Below are 23,852 nucleotides of genomic sequence, written 5' to 3'. Positions count from 1 at the left end.
ATGGCTGAAAAGTACAGAAGTCCCCTGCCTGCCATGATCAGAAATTCTACTACTTTGGATTAAGGTATAGTCTCTAAACATGTTTTTCAAGCTATGTTTAAACGACATTAATCCAGAGTGTACATCAACAGGAATTACTTTTTAAATTACTTTAAAAAGTATTTTAAAAATTAGCTAGCTGCTATCTGAGAAAGCAGGGCATCGAGGGAATGGGAGCGTCAAAATGGACACAGGGCCTTTGCACTTGCTATTTCCTCTTCCTGGAAACCAAAAGTGGTTCATAAACTCTGATAAAGGTCAGTGGAATTCTACTGTTTTGAATTTTTCTTTTCCCACCTACCACCATCAGTAACACCAGCCCCCCTGGCATGGTGGAAGGAACTGGAATAAAGATCAGGGCAAGATGTCAGGGAGAGAGAGAGAGTACAGGTGGAAACTTCTCTCCTGGTGATTTGCACAGAAAACCCTTTCCTTCCTTTTCAACTGCAAAACTGTTTAGTCAACAGAACATTCTTGCAGGAGTTTTTGGTCAATTCCTAAAAGTTAGTTTCCTAAGATGGACCTAACTAAAGCATAGTTATAGAAATTAACTTCATTTAATCAACGTAGAGTAGGTGGGTGTGGGGTTATGGGGGAGCAAATCATCTAACCCGAAGCAAACCTGATTAAGATCTTTAGAAACCCTAAACCCTGAAAATATTACGGTGCTCCCTTGACCTACCATATAGACTTCAAAAACTTATAAAACCATAAAATATGAAACTTATCCAAAACATGTTAGCTGATACAAAAAATAGCTCATTGGAAGAATTTCTTAATGCAGAATTCTGGCTAAGCTCATCAAAACAAAAATTTCTGTGGTGCCTCTGTTTTTCTGGTGCCACAAGCTCACATGTTGTTGGTCTCTCAAGCTCTCTGGCACTCACTGGGAGTCAGAATCCTGTGTCCTAGACCCCATTTATGAACAGTGCGGTCCTGAGTTAGCCTCAGCTTCCTCAGACACAACATTCGTAATGTTTACCTGCCTCCTGCAGTGAGGTATGTCTATGGCAGCGCTTGCTACACAGTAAAGGGCTATACAATGTAGGTTGTTATTAGTTCTGAGACGTCAGTGAGAAATAGATTACAGGGTTATACTCAATGCTCCTAAGAGCTGGAAAAAGTCTACGACTACAAAAACATGTTGATGCCCTGGGAGCAGTAAGGTAGGGGAAACTGTAAGAGGTTTTTATGATGTTTTGAAATGGGGTCACTTGCAACCTTGACATTTGTTGGTGAGGTTAGGAAAAAGGCATTTTCAGTCTCAGAGAATGTGTGTGACATGAACCCACGATCAGAAGTTACTAGATGATGCCCACCAAAAGACAGGGACAGGAAACAAAGATCTAGCCTAATAAGGAGACTAAAGGGGTCCCCTGGGATGATGGTGAAGAAAGACCAGGAAGGCGGTCTAGAGGGCAGCCAGTCCAGACTGAGCAGGAGAATGGAGTGGTGCTGGAGACCACAGGGATGCCTCCTAGAGGAATCCCAAACTGATGAAATAACAGATGTGTTTAAAAATGTTAAGAAGACAGTCACAGTTTTGATAGCCTGCAGGTGAATTACTGAGAGGTACCTAGAAAACAAGGCTATTAGCAACTCCAGAGAAAACAAAGTTATACAAGAACGAAATATAATCATAATATAAGCAATGGCTCAATCGTGGGTTATGCTGACATTATCAAAATGAGGTAAATGCCAAATATTGAACTAAATACAAATTGTGACATAACTCATTGGGAGGAAGGTGGCTGGAAGTGGGCCTGTGTTGCCAGGCGTGTGTGTGTACTGGGGGCAGTGGTAGGGAAATACATTAAGAGCCAGAGCCTCATATTCTACAGTGGAAAGTTAACAGACAATACCTATATTTCAAAACAAAGAAAAAGCTCTACAGACGTGATTTAGAAAACATGGAAACATGTGCAGAGATACATCAGAAAGAAATGAGTCACTTGTAGAGAGTGGGATTGGGGTGAGTGAAAAGGGAACTTGGAGAGGCAAGGGGGAGCTTTATTGAATCTTTTTAGAACTAAGAACATGTATAACTTTAGGGGAAAGTTTTTAATTCAAAAAAAAAAAGAGGGGAATCTGGGCCAAGATACTCCTGAGCCACAGACAAGGAGGAATTAAAGCAGAAAGTCCAGCGGCGGCATTAAGAGCTGCCAGCCCTCCACCTTGACTCTGCCTTTGCCTGGGAATTAATAGCTTACAATGAATATCTCTAACCTGGGAAAGGCCTGGCCAGCGCGCAGGGCCGGCACTCCACAAACTCGGACGACAGCAATAATGAAGCTGCCAATCCCAGGGGCACGCGGGGGACACACCTGCCACAGCTGGCCTCGCGAACTGTCAGCCCTCTTAGATGCACGTCGCCGGGCCCGGGGAGGCTGTCACCTCTCCCCCCCAGCGTACCTTGCTGGTGACTATAACTGCTCATTTCCATAAATTAGATCCCAGTATGTCCAAAATGGATTTTTTTTTTAAAGAGAAAGGTGCTACTCTGAGTTAGGATAAAACTCTTGGAGAGCCCACATACGTGTCAGGAAATGATTTAGGGAAAGAAGTCTTGGCGGGTTCGATGACCTCCCTGAAAATCTATGTCAATTTGCATATGTATGCAGACGTGCATTTATTTTTGTGCAGGCTCCATACTTAACTGTGCCAACTAGACTAAAACTACTGGATACCAGGCCAGGATGAAGTGATGTCACCATTTTAGGGCGTCTCACCTATAGAGACTATGGGGAAAGAGAAACCAATGCACGGTCTCTAGGCTTCCTGGTTATACCTAGCGTTGTTATTTCAGGTTTCTGCATCTTGCAGGAGTAGATCCATGCAGCGGGGATGTCAGCCTAATGCAGCAAGAAAGGTGCAAGGCGCCATGGAGAGCTGGACAATGCTTCACTTTCCAACAGGACCCCGGGGTTTATGACACACTCCGCCCCCGCTGCCATGTTGCCTGGCGACCCTTCAGCAGCCTGGGAAAGAGGCAGCCTCTCAGAGCTCCATTTAGGGGTTATGGGTGGAGGCTGAGATTCACCGAGCACAGGAGGCTGTGAGGGGCACAATGGAGCCATTTGTAGTGAGGACCTCACTGCCGGGAACACACAGAAGCGCTGAGGAGGCACTGCTGTCAGGGTCAGTCGGCTCTGGGTCCCATTTGTGCCATCTTAGCAAATTGACTTTGGGCTAGTGGTTTAATGCCGGAAGCCTCAGTTCCTCTTAAATAGGAATCATTTCACCCAATTCTGAGGACCACATAATGATGTTAAAGTGTTCGATGCTGGGGAAATCACTAGCATTCAATAGACAGTTGCTAGTATTCCTGTTTTAAAAATGTGTAAATAAAACAATCAATAAATAAAATGTGTAAATAAACGTCATGGAATCTCACCTTTTACAGTATTTTAAGGAGAGAATAATTTAACATTATATAGTTTTTAATTCCAAGAGTAATATTTCTGCGTAACTCATGGTTGCCTTTCTTGCCTTTCGCCCAGTGGTTCTCAGCTGGTGGGGGGAGAGTTGTGCCGCAGGGGACATTTGGCAGAGAGAGTCTGAGATATTTTTGGTCATCACAACTGGGGGCGGATGTTACTGGCATCTAGTGCATGGAGGCCAGAGATGCTGCTAAATATCTACAATGCCCAGGACGGCTCCCACAGTGAAGACTTTTTCTGCCCCAAATGCCAATAGTACTGAGGTTGGAAAAGTCTGCTCTAGCATTAAATATGAAACTTAAATCGGAAACATATAGTCCAAGGACCCTGCTGAGCATTCCGTTCTTGGAAGAGACAGTGCCTTGATTTTAAGAGCAGTGTTTCCGGCTGCCCAGCCTGTCATTTCTACTCTGATGACACTCAGTGAGAATGAATGACAGCATTACCGCACCGGTGCAGGATGAGGCTGCCCGACACTGGTGGGTACCCCATCAGATGGGCAAAAAGAGCCAGCTATTGTTTCAGATTGTTTGTAGAGGCAACAGCGCTTTATTAGTTTCCCTTTTGTCATGAATCTGAACGTTCTTTACTAAATCTATTTTCAAAGGTAAATTAATACCTAAGATATTTTTAAAGCACCAGAGTGCAGTTTTGCAAATATGACTTTTTTTTTTTTTTTTTAACCAAATATGACTTTTTAATACCCCACTCCCCCAAACCTCACAGACATCATTCTAGAATTAGGCTGGTTCTGACCGAGTCTGTTGACACTAGTATTAAACAATCATTTACATATCATGGTTTTTGAACTGTTGACCATCCTTGCAAATTACCATCTTGGAAACCATTGTACACAGACCAAAAGTTCAGTTAAAGGGAGCTAGATTGTCTGTGCAACAAAAACCTGCTTGTTTCTGATGGGGTTTCCAAACTGGAAAGTCTAAATTATAAACATAATAACATTGTCCACACTTTCCTTTCTCTTCTATTACAAATGCATATTCAGATATGTTAATATAAAGATGTACAGTAATACAGAAAGGGCACCCAAAGTGACAGGAGGACTCCACTGGTGGAATGGTGGGTTTCTGTCCAGGCTCCGTGAGCCAGCCGTCTTCCAAGCCCCTCATCAGTCTTCTGTGTGAAAGTCTTAGCTAAGAGTCAAGTCTCAACTGATAAGGCCTTGTTGACATAATCATTTTCCATTGACAGCACCTTGCCACCAATTCACAAACATTTTCATATTAATATTGAGCAATTTCCCTACATTCTAATCCATCAAAGTAGGCTATTAATCCTTCCTGTACCATTCTCTATTCAAATGCTAACAATTTTCTTCCCACAAGCTAAAACATTTGTCCAACAGCCTCTCACACAAAGACCCTGCATTGTTAGCGATGATGGATCAGAGTGTTAATATGAAGGATGCAATGTAAATTATATCATTGATACTGTACATATGTAAAGGAAGAAAATCTTTTTAAAAGATCATTTGTATGCTAAAGATAATGAAAGTGATCCCCTGGTACAGCAACCTTAATTTTCCTTTCTAAGAGAAAAAAAGGTTCAGAGAATATGGAAATCCATCATCATTTATAATGGCACAAATGCCATCGTTTACTTCCCGAAAAAAATATACACCATTTCTTTTAAAGAACTTATTGAAATGACTCAAGAAAACTTGTTAAAATATATCTTAAGAATTGCACACTGTGGTTACCAGGAGAAGAATATGGATAGCAGAGCTCAACTTGGGATGGAAAACAGATCAATCCCTCCATTTTGGGTGGTGAGTGGATGGATGATTTATATTCATTATCAAAAGCCATTAAATGGTATAGAAATTTGGGAGTGAATACACTTACGTCCCCATCAGGAGAGATGTGAAGTCTAGCATGTGTTAAGAAGTGGGATATAAGGGCTTCCCTGGTGGTGCAGTGGTTGGGAATCCGCCTGTCAATGCAGGGGACACAGGTTCGAGCCCTGGTCTGGGAAGATCCCACATGCCACGGAGCAACTAAGCCCGTGCGCCACAACTACTGAGCCTGTGCTCTAGAGCCCGTGAGCCACAACTACTGAGCCCACGTGCCACAACTACTGAAGCCTGTGTGCCTAGAGCCCGTGCTCCACAACAAGAGAAGCCACTGCAATGAGAAGCATGCGCACTGCAACGAAGAGTAGCCCCCGCTTGACACAACTAGAGAAAAGTCCGCGCGCAGCAATGAAGACCCAACGCAGCCAAAAATAAAGAAAATAGATAAAAATTTAAGAAAAGAAAAAAAAAGAAATGGGATATAAGTGTTGATGCTGTGAAAACACCTGGGCTCCATATCATCGTAAACTCCTGAGGACAAGAATGGACCATCTACATGGGGTCCTGTCTTCTACTGCCAGACTACCCAGAGAGTCAGAGGTCTTAAATAGGAAGTAAAGAAATCATCATGATGCTTCATCCCCTCATATCTCTCTTCCACCTCCAAGTTCTCTGTTCTTCAGGGTTTTCCTTCTGTGTAAATGGCTGCTTGAAGGCAGATATCCAGAATTCATCCTTGGTATCTTCCTCTCCCTCATCAGCCCCCAGCTCCATCCAGTCTCGCCAGGGCTTGTCAATTTTTCCTGTAGAAACAGTCCTTTTCTGATCTGTCTCTCCATGAGACATCTCCAGGACCTTCATCTGAGACACCGCCATCTTTCATGTGGACTCTGGCTCAGCTGGTCTCCCTACCACCTTCCTAACAATGCATCCCAAAGGATCTTGAGATACAAATTTGATCATGTTACTTTACTGCTTTAAAAAAGGTAAATTAGGGCTTCCCTGGTGGCGCAGTGGTTGAGAGTCCGCCTGCCGATGCAGGGGACACGGGTTCGTGCCCCGGTCCGGGAAGATCCCACGTGCCACGGAGCGGCTGGGCCCGTGAGCCATGGCTGCTGAGCCTGCGCGTCTGGAGCCTGTGCTCTGCAACGGGAGAGGCCACAACAGTGAGAGGCCCGCGTACCGCCAAAAAAGAACCCACCAAAAACAAAAACAAAAAAAAGGTAAACACACACACACACACACACACACACACACACACACACACACACACACGATCAATGACCTCAGGGTAAGGTTGCAATGCCTCCCGATGGCCTGGCAAAACTTCCCTAACCTTGCTCCTCACTACCTCTGACCCCATCTCCTGCTGCTTAAGACGGAAATTCTTTTAGTTTATCAATGTCTTCTCTTCCAAGAGTCCTTGCATACATGCTATTGCTTGCTGGAGAACTTTTACTCTTTGCCTGGTTAAGTGCTTTTTTAAAAAATTGAAATATAGTTGATTTGCAATGTTGTGTTAGTTTCAGTTATACTGGCGTGTTAGTTTCAGTTGTACTGGCTGGAGCCAGACTGCCGGAGTAGAAGGACCTTGACCTCACCTCCTCTCACCAACACACCAAAATCACAACTAACTGCTGAACATCCATTGATAAAAAAGAACCTACCGAAAAAGATCTCCTACAACTAAAGACATAAGGAAGAAACCACAATGAGACGGTGTGTGTGTGGGCGCACACTCATGATATAATCAAACCCATACCCCCAACCCCAGGTGGATGACCCACAAACTGGAGAATAATTATATCGCAGAGGCTCTCCCACAGGAGTGAGAGTTCTGAGCCCCTCATCAGGCTCCCTAGCTCAGGGGTCTTGGATGGTTAAGTTCTATGCGTATCCTTCAGGTGTCAGCTGGAACACCATCCCTTAAGGAAACCTCCTGTGACCACCCCTCCTTGTACCACCCTATCCCACCTCAAATCTAAATCAGATCTCCGGGTACATCTTCACTTTCCCTTCATAGCTCTTACCAGGAGTTATAATAATATATGCACGTGCAATTACGTTTGTCTAACATTTGCCTTCCACGAGACCACACCCTCCAAAAGAGACGGGATAGCACTGGTTTTGTTCAGTCTTGTAGCCTCATCACCCAGCCCAGTGCTTGGCACATAAACAGCTCAGTAAGTAGCTGGGAACAGATGAATGAGTAAACTTAATCTGTACGGAGCGTTTTACTAGGAGCCTGAGGAATAAATACAAAACACAGCATCAAGAAATTACCATGTGGGGCTTCCCTGGTGGCTCAGTGGTTGAGAGTCCCCCTGCCGATGCAGGGGACACAGGTTCGTGCCCCGGTCTGGGAAGATCCCACATGCCGCGGAGCGGCTGGGCCCGTGAGCCATGGCCGCTGAGCCTGCGCGTCCGGAGCCTGTGCTCCGCAACGGGAGAGGCCGCAACAGTGAGAGGCCCGCGTACCGCAAAACAAACAAACAAACAAAAAACAAACAAACAAACAAAAAGAAATTACCATGTGAAATTTGAGCATCATTAAGAAAAATAACACAGCAGAAAATCTGAATCCCTGTGCTCTAATGTACTTGGAAACTTTTCTCCCCAATTCTTTGTATGCCTTTGGCTTCCTTTGGAATTTAGATAGTTTTGAATCTGAAAAGATAATGTATGACGGTGGATCTCCTCTTTGTTGAACTCCATTAAACCCCATTATTACTTTTTGAGGATTAAGACTTGCCCCCGAAGGTATTATTATGCTGAGGTTCTATTTTTTAAAAAATTTTATTGGAGTACAGTTGATTTACAATGTTGTTTTAGTTTCAGGCATACAGCAAAGGGGTTCAGTTATACATATACATATGTTCATTCTTTTTCAGATTCTTTACCCATATAGGTTATTACAGAACATTGAGTAGAGTTCCCTGTGCTATACAGTAGGTCCTTGTGCATTACCTATTCTATATATAATAGTGTGTGTATGTTAACCCCAAGCTCCTAATTTATCCCTCCCACCCATTTCCCCTTTGGTAACTATAAGTTTGTTTTTGAAATCTGTGAGTCTGTTTGTGTTTTGTAAATAAGTTCACTTGCATCATTTTTAAAAATTAGATTCCACATATAAGTGATATCATATGATATTTGTCTTTCTCTGACTTACTTCACTTAGTTTGATAATCTCTAGGTCCATCCATGTTGCTGCAGATGGCATTAGTTTGTTCTTTTTTATGGCTGAGTAATATTCCATTGTACCACATCTTCTTCATCATTTCCTTTGTTGATAGACATGTATGTTGTTTCCGTGTCCTGGCTATTGTAAATAGTGCTGCAATGAACATTGGGGTGCATGTATCTTTTCAAATTATGGTTTTCTCTGGATATATGCCCAGGAGTGAGATTGCTAGATCACATGGGAGTTCTGTTTTTAGTTTTTGAAGGAACCTCCATACTGTTCTCCATAGTGGCTGTACCAATTTACATGCCCACCAACAGTGTAAAAGGGTTCCCTTTTCTCCACACCCTCTCCAGCATTCATTGTTTGTAGACTTAAAAAAAAAAAATTTTATTTTATATTGGAGCATGGTTGATTAAAAATGTTGTATTAGTTTCACGTGTACAGCGAAGTGATTCAGTTATAAATACACATGTATCTATTCTTTTTCAAATTCTTTTCCCATTTAGGTTATTACAGAATATTGAGCAGTGTTCCCTGTGCTATGCAGTAGATCCTTGTTGGTTATCTATTTTAAATATAGCAGTGTGTACACTGATGCTGGCCATTCTGACTGGTGTGAGGTGATACCTCATTACAGTTTTGATTTGCATTTCTCTGAGATTATGCTGAGTGAAATAGACAGAGACAGACAAGTACCATAGGATTTCAATTTGTGGAATATAAGAAGTGAATAAGCAAACAAACAAAACAAAAACAACACGTAGATACAGAGAACATTGGTGATTAGAGGGGAAGGGGGTGGAGGAGGGTGAAGTGGGTAAAGGGAGTCAGCGTATGGTAGTGGATGACAACTAAACTTTTAGTGGTGAGCATGCTGTAATGTAGACAGAGTCAAATTATAATGCTGTCCACATGAAACATATAATGTTATAAATTAGTGTTACAAATCAAGTGGGCAAAAAGTGTAATTCATCTGTCATAATATCTTTTTATAAATTAATTAATTAATTTTTGACTGTGTTGGGTCTCTGTTGCTGCGTGTGTGCTTTCTTTAGTTGCAGCGAGCGGGGGCTACTCTTCGTTGCGGTGCATGGGCTTCTCATTGCGGTGGCTTCTGTTGCTGCGGAGCACAGGCTCTAGGCGCACGGGCTTCAGTAGTTGTGGCACGTGGGCTCAGTAGTTGTGGCTCGCAGGCTCAGTTGTTGTGGCGCACGGGCTTAGTCACTCTGCAAAATGTGGGATCTTCCCGGACCAGGGCTCGAACCCATGTCCCCTGTATTGGCAGGCGGATTCTTAACCACTGCACCACCAGGGAAGCCCCTCTCATAATATTTTAATGAGGAAACTATCACCATTTACCCTGGGACACGACTTCAACTGACGAGTCTAAGAATAAGTACAATATTAAATATCTCAACTTGTACTGCTGTAGTTCAACCTGATTTCAAGTTCTGTGGTTATTCCTAAATATTACTCAATTCTTATCTTAAAAATTCTTAAATTTTTTTTTTTTTTCCGCTACGTGGGCCTCTCACTGTTGCGGCCTCTCCCGTTGCGGAGCACAGGCTCCGGACGCGCAGGCTCAGCAGCCATGGCTCACGGGCCCAGCCGCTCCGCGGCATGTGGGATCTTCCCAGACCGGGGCACGAACCCGTGTCCCCTGCATCGGCAGGAGGACCCTCAACCACTGCGCCATCAGGGAAGCCCCATAAAAAAATTTTTTAAAGTGATTTGCCCTCAAGAAGTTAGTGATTAGAGACCCATGTTCTCAAGCAGCTCCTGTGATGGCCAAGATGGAGACTGAGTTTCTGGGTCTCTGATGCAGGACGTAACATCCATGGAGTTAAAACTGCTTCTGGCCATGAAGCAATCAAGCCTGATACTCAGACAAGAGAGAAAAGAGAGGGGAAACGAGCAGGAGGGAGAGAGGGGAACAGAAGACCAGAGCAAGAGTGACACAGGGGAGGTTCCAAGGGAATGGCTCCTACATGCGTGCTCAGAGGATGGGTGAGCCCCACGTCACTGTTCTCTCTGCTGGCTTCCCAAAGCACCCTGTGACAGGGCATCGAGGAAAGGGCCTGATACAGAACCTAAAGAGCCCTGGGACGTACAGGGGCAGAAAGGAAATTATAATGGGGACTACTGCCTTCCCGGGCATCAGCAATCAGTGTGGGCCACGGTCCTCCATCAGAAGGGCTGCCCTGGATCTCCACACACAGTCCACACAAGCAAGAGGAAAGAAAGTTGGCACTTTATCCCGGGGCATCTAGCAGGGGCCTCACGGAACGCCAACTCTGAACAGTTCATCTGTCTGAGAGCACTTTTCCCAAACACCTCCTCGCTTGTTAACTGCACTCGGGTTCAGAGGTGCTGTCCACACGCAACCAGACGGCGACCCGGAACCTTTCTTCTCCTGGTGCTGAAAGCCAGTGGGTAGATAATTATTCAAGGTCAGATTTTTCCGAGGTGGATGCCAGGGGAAAAAAAAAGCCAACCTTAAGGGTGAGTCAATACTTTGCAAACACTTGTTTAAGGATTTCCTAATTACTCTAAGTGGTTCCTCCAGCTCTTGCACTTAAAAGGCTGCTGTTTTGTATGATGTCATCCTTTGCCCATTATCTCTGCAGTCAATTTGCAGTATTAGGAGAGGCAGCTAGAAAATATTTGCAAACATCAACATTCTCCAGTCTTAAAAGATAATCCCCCTTTCAACTCCCTATGAGCGTATCAACGGCACAGTTAGGTTTTCAGATGCCTCTAAACGGTAACACCACCAGCTGGACTGTACAGAAAATCTTTCTTCTGAGGAACTCAAAGAAATTTCTAAGTGGTATCACATCAATCACTGAGCAAGTCCTCAGAGGACTGGCCAGGCAGGTAGTTAGAGGGTAATTAGAAATGCAAATTGATAAGCCCCTTTAAAATAGCTCCCAGAGGCAGCTCCCACCTGAATAAATCTGGTGTAAGATTTTAGTTTAAGGGTAGCTAGTGCCAGTAGGTTCTGACCCATTGGATGTGGCCTTACTTCACTAATTCTTCACAATAACAATAGTATCATTAGCATCTCCATACTGTAGGTGGGGAAACCGAGGCAGACAGAGGTCAAGCAACTTATGCAAAGCCATGCACCTGAAATGACAGCCCCAGAGCTGGAACTTAACCAGATCTGTCTGACTTTTAAAGTTGGCCCTCTCACCCACCACCTGGCTACATAATCTCCTTTCCCTTCCGCAGGACGAGAGATTGTGGGGGTTTTCACAAACACTGCACAGAGGAGCATTCCTCCATAGGCGGAAACCTTGCTAAAGCAGAGGCTTGCGAGGTGAAGAATGCTTTGAGGCCAGACTGCTTTTAAATCGCGGTTCCTCCACTTATTCGCTGGGTGACCCTGGCCAAATTGCTTAACTTCTCTGAGCCTCTGCTTCTTTATTTGTAAAATGGAGATTATAGTGGTTGGAAGGTTGTTTTGGAGATTAAATGAGATAACACATGTTAGATACTTAACACAGTGCCTGGACCCAGTAAGTGCTCCATAAGTATTTGAATAATAATAATGATATTATTATTACAATATAAATCCTATATATTAGTATAATATATATATTTATTATTATATATTATATGTAAGTAAGTATAATAAAGAAAGATTATTATTAAGTAATATTACTATTATTAGGAGATGTCTGGCCTGTGAAAAGAAAGAGGTCATTGTCCCTAGACTCACATTATGCTCTCAGAGGTGCTGCCCAATTAACCCCCAAACTGACACAAGAAGGCTTGGTGGGCACACTCCTGCCTGTCTTTGAGATCTGCTCACCTGATCCTTCACCTCTTCAAAGCTGGGACAGAAACACTTCTGTACCGCCGCACTTCCTTCAGCCTGGTTCTCCCTCTGCAATCTCTGGACAAGTGTTTACTAAGCAAATCCTCAATTGACTCTACTTTTCAAAGCAAGGAAGCTGTGGTTAATTTCATATGCAAAGAAAGAGCCCAGGGCTCCCCATTAGTATCCTAATTTATGAAGAGTGAAATAAACTCCAGACTTGGCCAGCTGGTTCAGGTAAGGGGATAATAGAATAGCAAGCAACACCCAAGCAGAGTAGCCCAAATTGTATAAAGTAAAATTCAGCAATATTTAAAAGCAATTCAGCCCATCTGAAGCTGCTAAACATTCCCAAACTTAGTAATAACTAAAGCACAGAGTGTCATGAATGAAATGAAAATGTGACCCAGGGATCTCACCATTTATTCAGAGCTCAGAATCTGAAAATTGCCCTCTAACTGATAGGCTTAAAGTTATTACTTCCTTCACTTAAGCATTTTACATAAGGCAGTTCTCTGATGATAAATCACATTGAAATTGATTTCAGTTTAAAAACGAAAAAAAAAATTCCACATTAACATGTGAAAGCTTAAAGATCTGCAGATCTGAATTACTGGGGTGCTTATGCTAAAAATGGATGACAAATTGAAAAATAAGCATGTACTCACTTTTGGAAGATAAATCTGGTCCTCAGAACCACCCATTAAGCAAGGAAAAATAAACTGCCTCTCATTTCATTAAGAAAACTCATTTGCATCAACATTTATATTTACATATGTAATAATGCATGGTCCCAGCCTGAATACAAGGTGGTAATTCAATCAAAAAGCTCCGTTGATATGCTATCATAAACAGCAAAAATGGAAACAGAGCCTTGGGAATAAATCACCCTCTTACTATTCAGCTGGGACCACACTGGCCTATTTTACACTACATGCATTGGTGCAGTATTTCACAAATATAAAAAACTGTCTTTTCCTTTTATTCACTGACATGCGGCTGTTTGAACTGGCAGCTTATGGAACTCCAGCAGGTGCAGGGATGGATCCCAGCGGTGGAATCAGACAGCAAACGATGAAGACAATAAGGCAATTAAGATTTTTTAAATTCAAACAATCCTAATCAAAATTTAAAACACTTGAAATTTTAATCCAAAGCATAAGGTCTGCACACACACATCTCCATTTGGACAGAAGAAACCCTACTGAAAATTAGCATCATTTTCAAAGCAGCAATATTTTCAGTTGCTAATTAGATATCTTCTCTTGGCTGATCTGATCATTCAGAAAATGTGTAAGTGGCATTTTCCAAGGCTTTAACAGGGTTATTTCTTAGATAGAGTTGAGTAATCTTGGTGATGTACGTGCTGTTCCCTCTGCCTGGAATCCCCCTCCCCTCTATCCCCATGTGGCTGGCTCATTGCCATTGAACTTCAGAGAGACTTCCCTGATTTCCCTCTCCATCACTAACCCTGCTCATTCTATTACATTATCCTGTTTATTTTTAAATTTATTATAGAAAATTTCAAGCATATATAGAAGTAGAGAGAATAATCAAATGAGTCTGCTGTTCTCAGCTTTAACAACTACCAACACCTAGTCATTGTTTCAATCTTCTCTGCCCACTATCCACTCCTTCCTCACGCCTGGTCACTTCAAAACATATGCAACAACCACAAAGCTATGAGATTAGAAATCAATTACAGGAAAAAAACTATAAAAAACACAAACACATGGAGGCTAAACAATATGCTACTAAATAACCCAGAGATCACTGAAGAAATCAAAGAGGAAACAAAAAAAATACCTAGAAACAAATGACAATGAACAAAACCTATGGGATGCAGCAAAAGCAGTTCTAAGAGGGAAGTTTATAGCAATACAATCCTACCTCAAGAAACAAGAAAAATCTCAAATAAACAACCTAATCTTATACCTAGAGCAACTAGAGAAAGAAGAACAAACAAAACCCAAGGTTAGTAAAGAAAGCATAAAGATCAGAGCAGAAATAAATGATATAGAAATGAAAAAAAAAAAACAATAGCAAAGATCAATAAAACTAAAAGCCGGTTCTTTGAGAAGATAAACAAAATAGATAAACCTTTAGGCAGACTCATCAAGAAAAAAAGGGAGAGGACTCAAATCAACAAACATAGAAATGAAAAAGGAGAAGTTACAACCGACACCACAGAAATACAAAGGATCGTAAGAGACTACTACAAACAACTCTATGCCAATAAAATGGACAACCTGGAAGAAATGGACAAATTCTTAGAAGAGTACAAACTTCTAAGACTGAATCAGAGAGAAACAGAAAATATGAACAGACAAATCACAAGTAATGAAATTAAAACTGTGATTAAAAATCTTCCAACAAACAAAAGTCCAGAACCAGATGGCTTCACAGGTGAATTCTAACAAACATTTAGAGAAGAGCTAACACCCATCCTTCTCAAACTCTTCCAAAAAATTGCAGAGGGAGGAAAACTCCCAAACTCATTCAATGGGGCCACCATCATCCTGATACCAAAACCAGACAAAGATATCACAAAAAAAGAAAATTACAGACCAATATCACTGATGAACATAGACACAAAAATCCTCAACAAAATACTAGCAAACTGAATCCAACAACACATTAAAAAGATCACACACCATGATCAAGTGGGATTTATCCCAGGAATGCAAGGATTCTTCCATATATGCAAATCAATCAATGTGATACACCATATTAACAAACTGAAGAATAAAAACCATATGATCATCTCAATAGATGCAGAAAAAGCTTTTGACAAAATTCAACACCCATTTATGATAAAAACTCTCCAGGAAGTGGGCATAGAGGGAACCTACCTCAACATAATAAAGGCCATATCTGACAAACCCACAGCAAACATTATTCTCAATGGTGAAAAACTGAAAGCATTTCCTCTAAAAGCAGGAACAAGACAAGGTTGCCCACTCTCACCACTATTATTCAACATAGTTTTGGAAGTCCTAGCCATAGCAATCAGAGAAGAAAAAGAAATAAAAGGAATCCAAATTGGCAAAGAAGAAGTAAAACTGTCACTGTTTGCAGATGACATGATACTATACATAGAAAATCCTAGAAATGTCACCAGAAAACTACTAGAGCTAACTGATGAATTTAGTAGAGTCACAGGATACAAAATTAATACACAGAAATCTCTTACATTCCTATACTCTAACAACAAAAGATCAGAAAGAGAAATTAAGGAAACAATCCCATTTACCATTGCAGCCAAAAGAATGAAATACCTAGGAATAAACCAACCTAAGGAGGCAAAAGACATGTACACAGAAAACTATAAGTTACTGATGAAAGAAATCAAAGACAACACAAACAGATGGAGAGACACACCATGCTCTTGGATTGGAAAAATCAGTATTGTGAAAATGGTTATACTACCCAAAGTAAACTACATATTCAATGCAATCCCTATCAAATTACCAATGGCATTTTTCACAGAACTAGAACAAAAAGTTTTACAATTTTTATGGAAACACAAAAGACCTTGAAGGGCAAAAGCAATCTTGAGGAAAAAAAACGGAGCTGGAGGAATCAGGCTCCCTGACTTCAGACTATATTATAAAGCTACAGTAATCAAGACAATATGGTACTGGCACAAAAACAGAAATATAGATCGATGGTACAGGATAGAAAGCCCAGAGATAAACCCATGCACCTACGGTCACCTAATCTATGACAAAGGAGGCAAGAATATATAATAGACTAAAGACAGCTACTTCAATAAGTGGAGCTGGGAAAACTGGACAGCTACATGTAAAAGAATGAAATTAGAACACTCCCTAACACCATACACAAAAATAAACTCAAAATGGAATAAAGACCTAAATGTAAGGCCAGACACTGTAAAACTCTTAGAGAAAAACATAGGCAGAACACTCTTTGAACACATAAATCACAGCAAGATCTTTTTTTACCCACCTCCTAGAGTAATGAGAATAAAAACAAAAATAAATAAATGGGACCTAATGAAACCTAAAAGCTTTTGCACAGCAAAGGAAACCATAAACAAGGCAAAAAGACATAAACAAGCCCTCAGAGTGGGAGAAAATATTTGCAAACGAAGCAACTGATAAAGGATTAATCTCCAAAATATACAAACAGCTCATGCAGCTCAGTATCAAAAAAACAAACAACCCAATCAAAAAATGGGTGGAACGGGCTTTCCTAGTGGCGCACTGGTTGAGTTCGCCTGCCGATGCAGGGGACATGGGTTCGTGCCCCAGTCCGGGAAGATCCCACATGCCATGGGGCAGCTAGGCTCGTGAGCTGTGGCCGCTGAGCCTGCGCATCCGGAGCCTGTGGTCCACAGCGGGATAGGCCACAACAGTGAGAGGCCCGCATACCGCAAAAAAAGAAAAAAAAAAATGGGCGGAAGACCTAAATAAAATAGGCAGAAGACCTAAACATGTCTTCTTTCTCCAAAGAGGATATACAGATGGACAACAAACTCATGAAAAGATGCTCAGCATTACTAATTATTAGAGAAATGCAAATCAAAACTACAATGAGGTGTCACCTCACACCAGTCAGAATGGCCATCATCAAAAAAATCTACAAACAATAAATGCTAGAGAGGGTGTGGAGTAAAGGGAACCCTCTTGCACTGTTGGTGGGAAAGTAAAGTGATACAACCACCATGGAGAACAGTATGGAGATTCCTTAAAAAATTAAAACAGAACTACCATATGACCCAGCAATCCCACTACTGGGCATATACCCAGAGAAAACCATAGTTCAAAAAGACACATGCACCCCAATGTTCACTGCAGCATTATTTACAATAGCCAGGACATGGAAGCAACCTAAGTGTCCATCAACAGATGAATGGATAAAGAAGAAGTGGTACATGTATATAATGGAATATTACTCAGCCATAAAAAGGAACAAAATTGGGTCAACTGTAGAGACGTGGATGGACTTCAAGACTGTCATACAGAGTGAAGTAAGTCAGAAAGAGGAAAACAAATATCGTATATTAACGCATATATGTGGAATCTGAAAAAACTGGTATAGACGCTCTTATTTACAAAGCAGAAATAGAGACACAGACCTAGAGAACAAACATATGGACACCAAGGGGGAAAGGTGGGGGTGGGATGAATTGGGAGATTGGGATTGACATATATACACTATTGATATTATATATAAAACAGATAACTAATGAGAACCTACTGTATAGCACAGGGAACTCTACACAGTGCACTGTGGTAACCTAAATGGGAAGGAAATACAAAACAGAGGGGATATATGTATACGTATTGCTGATTCACTTTGCTGTACAGTAGAAACTAACGTAATATGGTAAAGCAACTATACTCCAATAAAAATTAAAAAAAAAAAACACATGGATGGGCTTCCCTGGTGGCGCAGTGGTTGAGAGTCCGCCTGCCGATGCAGGGGACACGGGTTTGTGCCCCGGTCCAGGAAGATCCCACGTGCCGCGGAGCGGCTGGACCCATGAGCCATGGCCGCTGAGCCTGTGTGTCCGGAGCCTGTGCTCCGCAACGGGAGAGGCCACAACAGTGAGAGGCCCGCGTACTGCAAAAAACAAAAACAAAAACAAAAAACACACATGGATGACATCATGTCCTTTCATCTGAAAATATTTTGATGTGTTTCCCTACATAAGACTATGGTAAATAAGTTCCACTTTTATGATGACTCAGTGTTAGACAGTTCTTTCTTTTACTGATCTGAAATCCATATTTGCCCCTCAGTGGAGCCGAGCAAGGGCGCCAAGTTTAGAAAGTCCTGAGTTTGGTGCCCATTATCATTTAGGCCATGTCCTAGCCATGCTGTCTAGGGAAGTTACTTCCTCTTTCCTTTCCTCATTTCTAAAATAGGTACCCCCCCCCCAAAAAAAATAAATAAAATAAGATAAAATGGGTACCCCAGCCCAAATTAGCATGCAGAGACTCATCTTGAACCCAGTGATGACAGACCCTCTCTGAGCCAGGCTCTTGCTAACTTTATACACAGCAGATACTCTTCAAGAAACTTTATGAATATTCCCTCACTTAATCTTCATAAAAGCTCTATGGTCGGGACTATTATTATCCCCATTCTATGGATGGAGAAATAAGGCAGAGAGAGTTTAAGTAATTCATCCAAGGTCACACAGCTGTAGAGCTGGGGTTCAAACATGATTAGCTCATACTCTTAACCACTCTGCTACGTTACATTTTAGTAGAAATCTTATGACGTAGTGGGCTCCCAGCCACCAGAAATTTAAGCCAAGGCTGGCCATTTTACTAAATGAGACAGGACATGTGAAAACACAAAGTATGGCGTTTACTACATACTAGATGCCCAATCCATGGCAACCAACCTTTCAGTGGATTCCAGCATAGATGCTGGGAGCACTTGAAGTCCCCCAGGGCCCACTGAAACTGATGCTGCTCTCAGCCTCCTGGAAAGGGGTGAGTATAGCCTTGCACACTTGAGGTCTAGTCTTGCCAGGAGAAAGCCAACAGCTTGGACAAGTACCACAGCACAGAAATGACAACAGCTTGCATCGTGAAGCACCTACCATGCACCAGGTCCTGGTCTAGGCATGTTGCAGATATGAACTCGTTCAATCCTCCAACAACCTGACTCGGGTACTATTATCATTTGTGGTTTACAGATAAAGAGACAGAGACTTAAGAAGATTAAGCAACTTGCCCAAGTGACTATTTGTTGGAACTTGGATGAGACCCAATTTTATACCCAATGAGGCTGAAGTTACAGACTCAAATCCTAGTGCTAAAGCCACCATCTCATTTAAAATGGAAATAAAGTGGGCCAGGAGGTTATAGGGCCAACAGAGTGAGAAGGCGGAGAAAGTCAGAGACATTCAAGAAAGGTGTGTTCTCCTGTCAGTGATGCAGGGAGGGGCCCCCTTGGGCCAGGCCCTGAGCCAGACGTCCTGGGGGCTGCAGCAGCAAAGAGGCCCCGTGCCTATTTTCAAGGAGCTCAAATCCAGACAGGGAGGAAGGAGACATGGCAAAATCTCTCAGAGAGAAGGAGAAAGCAGTTGGTGCCTTTACAGAGTGCGATGGGGCTTTCGTAGGGCACCACCTCTCGGCATTTCAGAGGTCTACTGCACCTCCAATCCACTTTTCTTCTTCTGACTCTATAAGCAGCAAAGAACAAAGTCAATTTTACAAGTGGAGTTCTGAGTGGCCTCAGTATTTCGAAGAGGCTCTATTACCGTGGAGAACAAGAAATGCTCAGTTTATTAACTATATCTCCCGTAAACACAGGCACACGCATGCACGTATGCACATGTGCACAGACACACACGCAAGTTTCCATCTCAGGAAAAGGAATCATTAGCACCCATCTTTTTGAGGGCTCTTGATGGGATGCTGATGGCCAAGCAGGATGAGCAGAGGTTTATGAGTCTGGACACTTCCACCATCCCCCTGTTTGAGTACCCATTGTGCGTCAAGCACTGGTATTAGGTCTGAAGCAAGCCCAGGGAGAAGTGAGTGAACGTGTCTATAACCTGCAAGGTCGGTGGAGGCAGAAGTCTGTCCTATTCACTCTTCAGGCCCCCAGGGCCCACAGTGTCTACTGCCCTGAGTCAGACAACAGCAAGTGTCTCTTGAACAGATGCGTGAAGAGGTAAGTGACCTTGGCCAAGGTCAGTTTCTTCCTTGGTAGCGTGAAGCTCCTACAACCACTGAGGGGGATGCCTTGAAGTAGGATCCAGCATCCAATGTACACGAGAGGCCTCCAGGTTCGCAAGACGGGATCCATCTCCTAGGGATAGAATCCGCTTTCTGAAAACGTACACATTCACCAGAGCTTCTGCAGAAATAAAGGAATAAACTTCATGGTACGGTTTTTAATTTTTGTTCGTAATTTCTGTCTTGCTTCTAATAAGAAAAGCAAAGCTTCCTCCTTCTCCAACACCCTCCTCGTGGTCTCCCAGAGCACCCCTGAGTTTGTCCAGGGCTCCCCTCTCGCTGCAGCTCAGCCCATAGGCTGGCAGCACGGCTTTCCTTCCTCCTTTCACCTCTTCAGCAGATGCAATAAAAACCTTTCACTGGCTGACAACGAAAAGGCAGCGCCGCCTCAACTGCTGGGTGATTCAGGAAGCCTCTTTCTCATTTTAATTGGTTCCCTAATTGGAATGTTTATGGGTTGTGCAACAGCCTGGGATAAAAAGGCCGGGTGAGCAATTACGTGCCTGGCATTCCTATCTGGCAGGAATTAATAGTTTAATAACAAGAAGGAGAAACATCCTGAAGTTCAGTGGAATGCCGTGGTTTTGTTCTCAAGAAAATACCTCGATGCAAGACAATCCCCCAAGTCAGAAATGATGTCACGCAGTGCTTACCCAGTAGCAAGTCGGTGCTTTGCGAGTCTCCGGGTCCCCTTTTGATTTAGTGGGACGTGCAGAACGGGGGCTCGCTGGGGCCTGTCAGGTTTATAACTGTGCACTCCCTCACTGGCTGGAGATAAGGGGGGAAGCAGGGCCCTTGATGGGCCTGATTGATTCTCTGGAACGAAGGTTTGTCTTTCCTGGCGGGTTGGATGACTTCATTCTGGTAGATGAGGTCACCTGAGTCAAGGCAATAAAGCGTCTGATATTCACATGAAAGCCAGGGTTCAAAGCAACCTCTGAAGGAAAGTCTCGCGATGCCCCCATCCCCTCCACGCCATCAGGAAACAGCATCTGCGCTAAGACCCTTCTTTCCGTGGTACAATTTTTTCTGGAATGAAACTCACCGCCCCCCGCCCCAAGCAAACTCTGAAGCCTAGTTGGATGGTTCTAATTTATAAAAATTTGGGAGTGGGTGGGTTGTGCAGAAAAATTGTCCGTAACGACTTGGGCATTTGGCTGAAATAAGCTGAGTGCCGTTTTCCCAAAGGAAATCATATTCTAATTGTTGCCACATCGTGGCAACTGGGTCCTTGGTTGTTTTAAACAAGCTCACTGGTCTCTTTCGGCTCTGAAAATCCCTGGTATCAATTTTCTGGTAGAGAAACAGCAGACTGGGAACACAGCTTTCATCTAATCCCGTAGATTACAAGTAACTTTTTCATGATGCTACTGTACTGAGATGGTATTATCTAAAGCAGCAACACTAACGGAAGGTTTGGATTTGGGAAAGGACAGAAACAAATTTTTTTTTTTCAATACAGGAATAAGAAAAGATGACCTCTGCCTACGATCACAAATTAGAAATCTTTCCCCAGAGGGCAAAGTCCATTTATGATTTGAGTTTTGAACTGATCTAATTTGGCCCAGTTTTATGTGCTTTATACACATTGGTTCAGCACTTGGCACTTGGTGGTGGATTTGGGTAATTAGCTAACTTCCCCAAGCATTGGTTTCCTTAAATGTAACATAATACCAAGACGAACACTAAATAAGGAAATCTGGTATTTTGTAGAAATGGAGATGTCATCAATTGCAAGATGCAACATTATTTTGTGTCTCTCCAAGAAACGAAAAACACTGGTGATGGAACCATATCCCAAAGCTTTCTTATCATTTGGAATTTTTGTTGAAAAAGTATTTTGAAGATTTATCTTGACGTAGACTTTCACCACGTATCACGCTTGATATTCATACAAAATGGGAGTGGGATATATTGGTTAAGGTAATGACAACCAGGTCATGACCACTGCTTGGCTGGAAGCAGTTGTATGAAGTCATCAAAGGGAAGATGAAACCTGATTCCTGAGATGTTCAAATGGGAAATGATGTGCGTTAGACCTGAGGAGACCCACGAGCTTGGCACATAGTAAATAGTCAATAAAACTCAGTCACTGTAGTATTAATGATTATTCCGGAGAGGAACCGTAATGTAATTGCAAATTTTCTCTTTCCCCACTTTTTATCAGAACGGAGGTTTCAACGAGTTTGATGTCCCCGGACAAACGCAGCACTCTCCATGACTCCACACTCCGCACCCCCAGACCAGCCAGGCTCTCTTCCCATGGTTCCACCCAGGTGCCTCATTGGCCCACTTAGGTCACACGTCCTTTTCTGAAGCAGGGAAAGGGGATGTTTTGATTGGCCAGACCTGGGTCATGTGCCCAGTCTGTTGCCAGGGGTTACAGTTGGCCCTACCTAAGCTACATAGCCAGGGAGCGGGAAGGAGCAGTTTCCCAAAGAAAGATCAAGGTGGTTTATTACCAGAAAAAGGAGACATGGCTGTGGGACAGTTAAAACCACTTTATTTGACTCAACTCAGGACCCAGGTATCCACAGGTATTTAAGTAGCCACCTTGAGCCCAGACCTCTCCAGGGATTCAGGAAGCCCCTGACACCCTCAAGTCCCTATGAGGAGCTAAACAAAAATTATGAGCAGCTTCACAGGGGTAAATAAGCAACAGAGCTTCTGTAATCAGGAGCCGGAAGCTCCCTACCAGAGATGGAGGCTCCTGACCGCAAAAGGAGCTTTGCATCTCTTCCCGAACATGCCTGCAAGGATGGCAGAACGAGTGCTGAGTTCTCACAAAAGGACACCCACTAAACTCAGCAAGATCACCACCCACCATGAGAAACAGCAGATTGTTTTCAAACTCATTTGACACAAAACCCTCCTTTTATAGGATCTCATGAAGTTAAGCTTGCATACATCCCATATTGGAAAATGCTAGCCTAAAACAACTGCCCATTTTTCTAAGTTCCTCTGAGCCAACATTTATGGACTATAAATGCCTAGCACATTCCAGGAGCCCTGTTTATGGCTGGGAAAGGGTAGGATCACGGCTCTAGGGGAACCCACCATCCAAAAGACAAGGTGACAGACATTCTGGTGCTGTGATGGACCTGAGAATAACAGACTATGGGCAAGTAGAGAGGCAGGGGTATTCAACAATCCCTGGAAGCACCCTGAAATATTTCAAAGAGGAGATGTGCTTGAAGTGTGGACATTAAAGGAGGAGTAGAGCCTGTCAAGCACAGAGACGCTGCAAGCAGAGGGCACAGCACAGCTACCTCTATTCCTGACGTAGAGATGTTCCGGAAAATATTAAATGGCATTTGGAAGGCTAGAGGAGGCCTCAGACGCTTATGCACTTTTCCCTCAAAGCCCCTATAACCAAAAAAATGTCACTACAGGAGATGCTACAAGTTCCTGTCCAGGTAGGAAGGTGGCTTGCCAAACCCCACTCCCTCGGTTGCCTCCAAAAGATGCTAATTGAGTTTTGAAAGGTCTCAGGCACCACCCAGAGTAGATCTCAACACCCATAAGGGCAAGTTTGCTCCCCACAATGAACCTGTGTGGTGGTTTTAAAATAGGTCTGCACGTTCACTGACACTTTCAAACGGTGGAGTCTAATTTCTTTCTGCTTGAATGTGGGTCAGACTTAATCAAGTGACTTGATTTTAATGAACAAGAAGTGACAAGTGATTTTCTATGACTTCCGAGGCTAGGTCATAAAGAGCTTATAGCTTCTGCCTAGTTTTCTCTCTCTTTTCCCCGCTGCCCCTCTGTTTCTCTTTCTGTCTCTTTTTCTCAGTCCCTCTCTCCCTCCCTCTCTTCTCTCTTTCCC

The sequence above is a fragment of the Lipotes vexillifer genome, unplaced genomic scaffold (assembly GCF_000442215.2).
Source record: "Lipotes vexillifer unplaced genomic scaffold, Lipotes_vexillifer_v1.1 scaffold342, whole genome shotgun sequence".
Taxonomy (NCBI): Eukaryota; Metazoa; Chordata; class Mammalia; order Artiodactyla; family Lipotidae; genus Lipotes; species Lipotes vexillifer.
Note: the sequence above shows the minus strand (reverse complement) of the source record.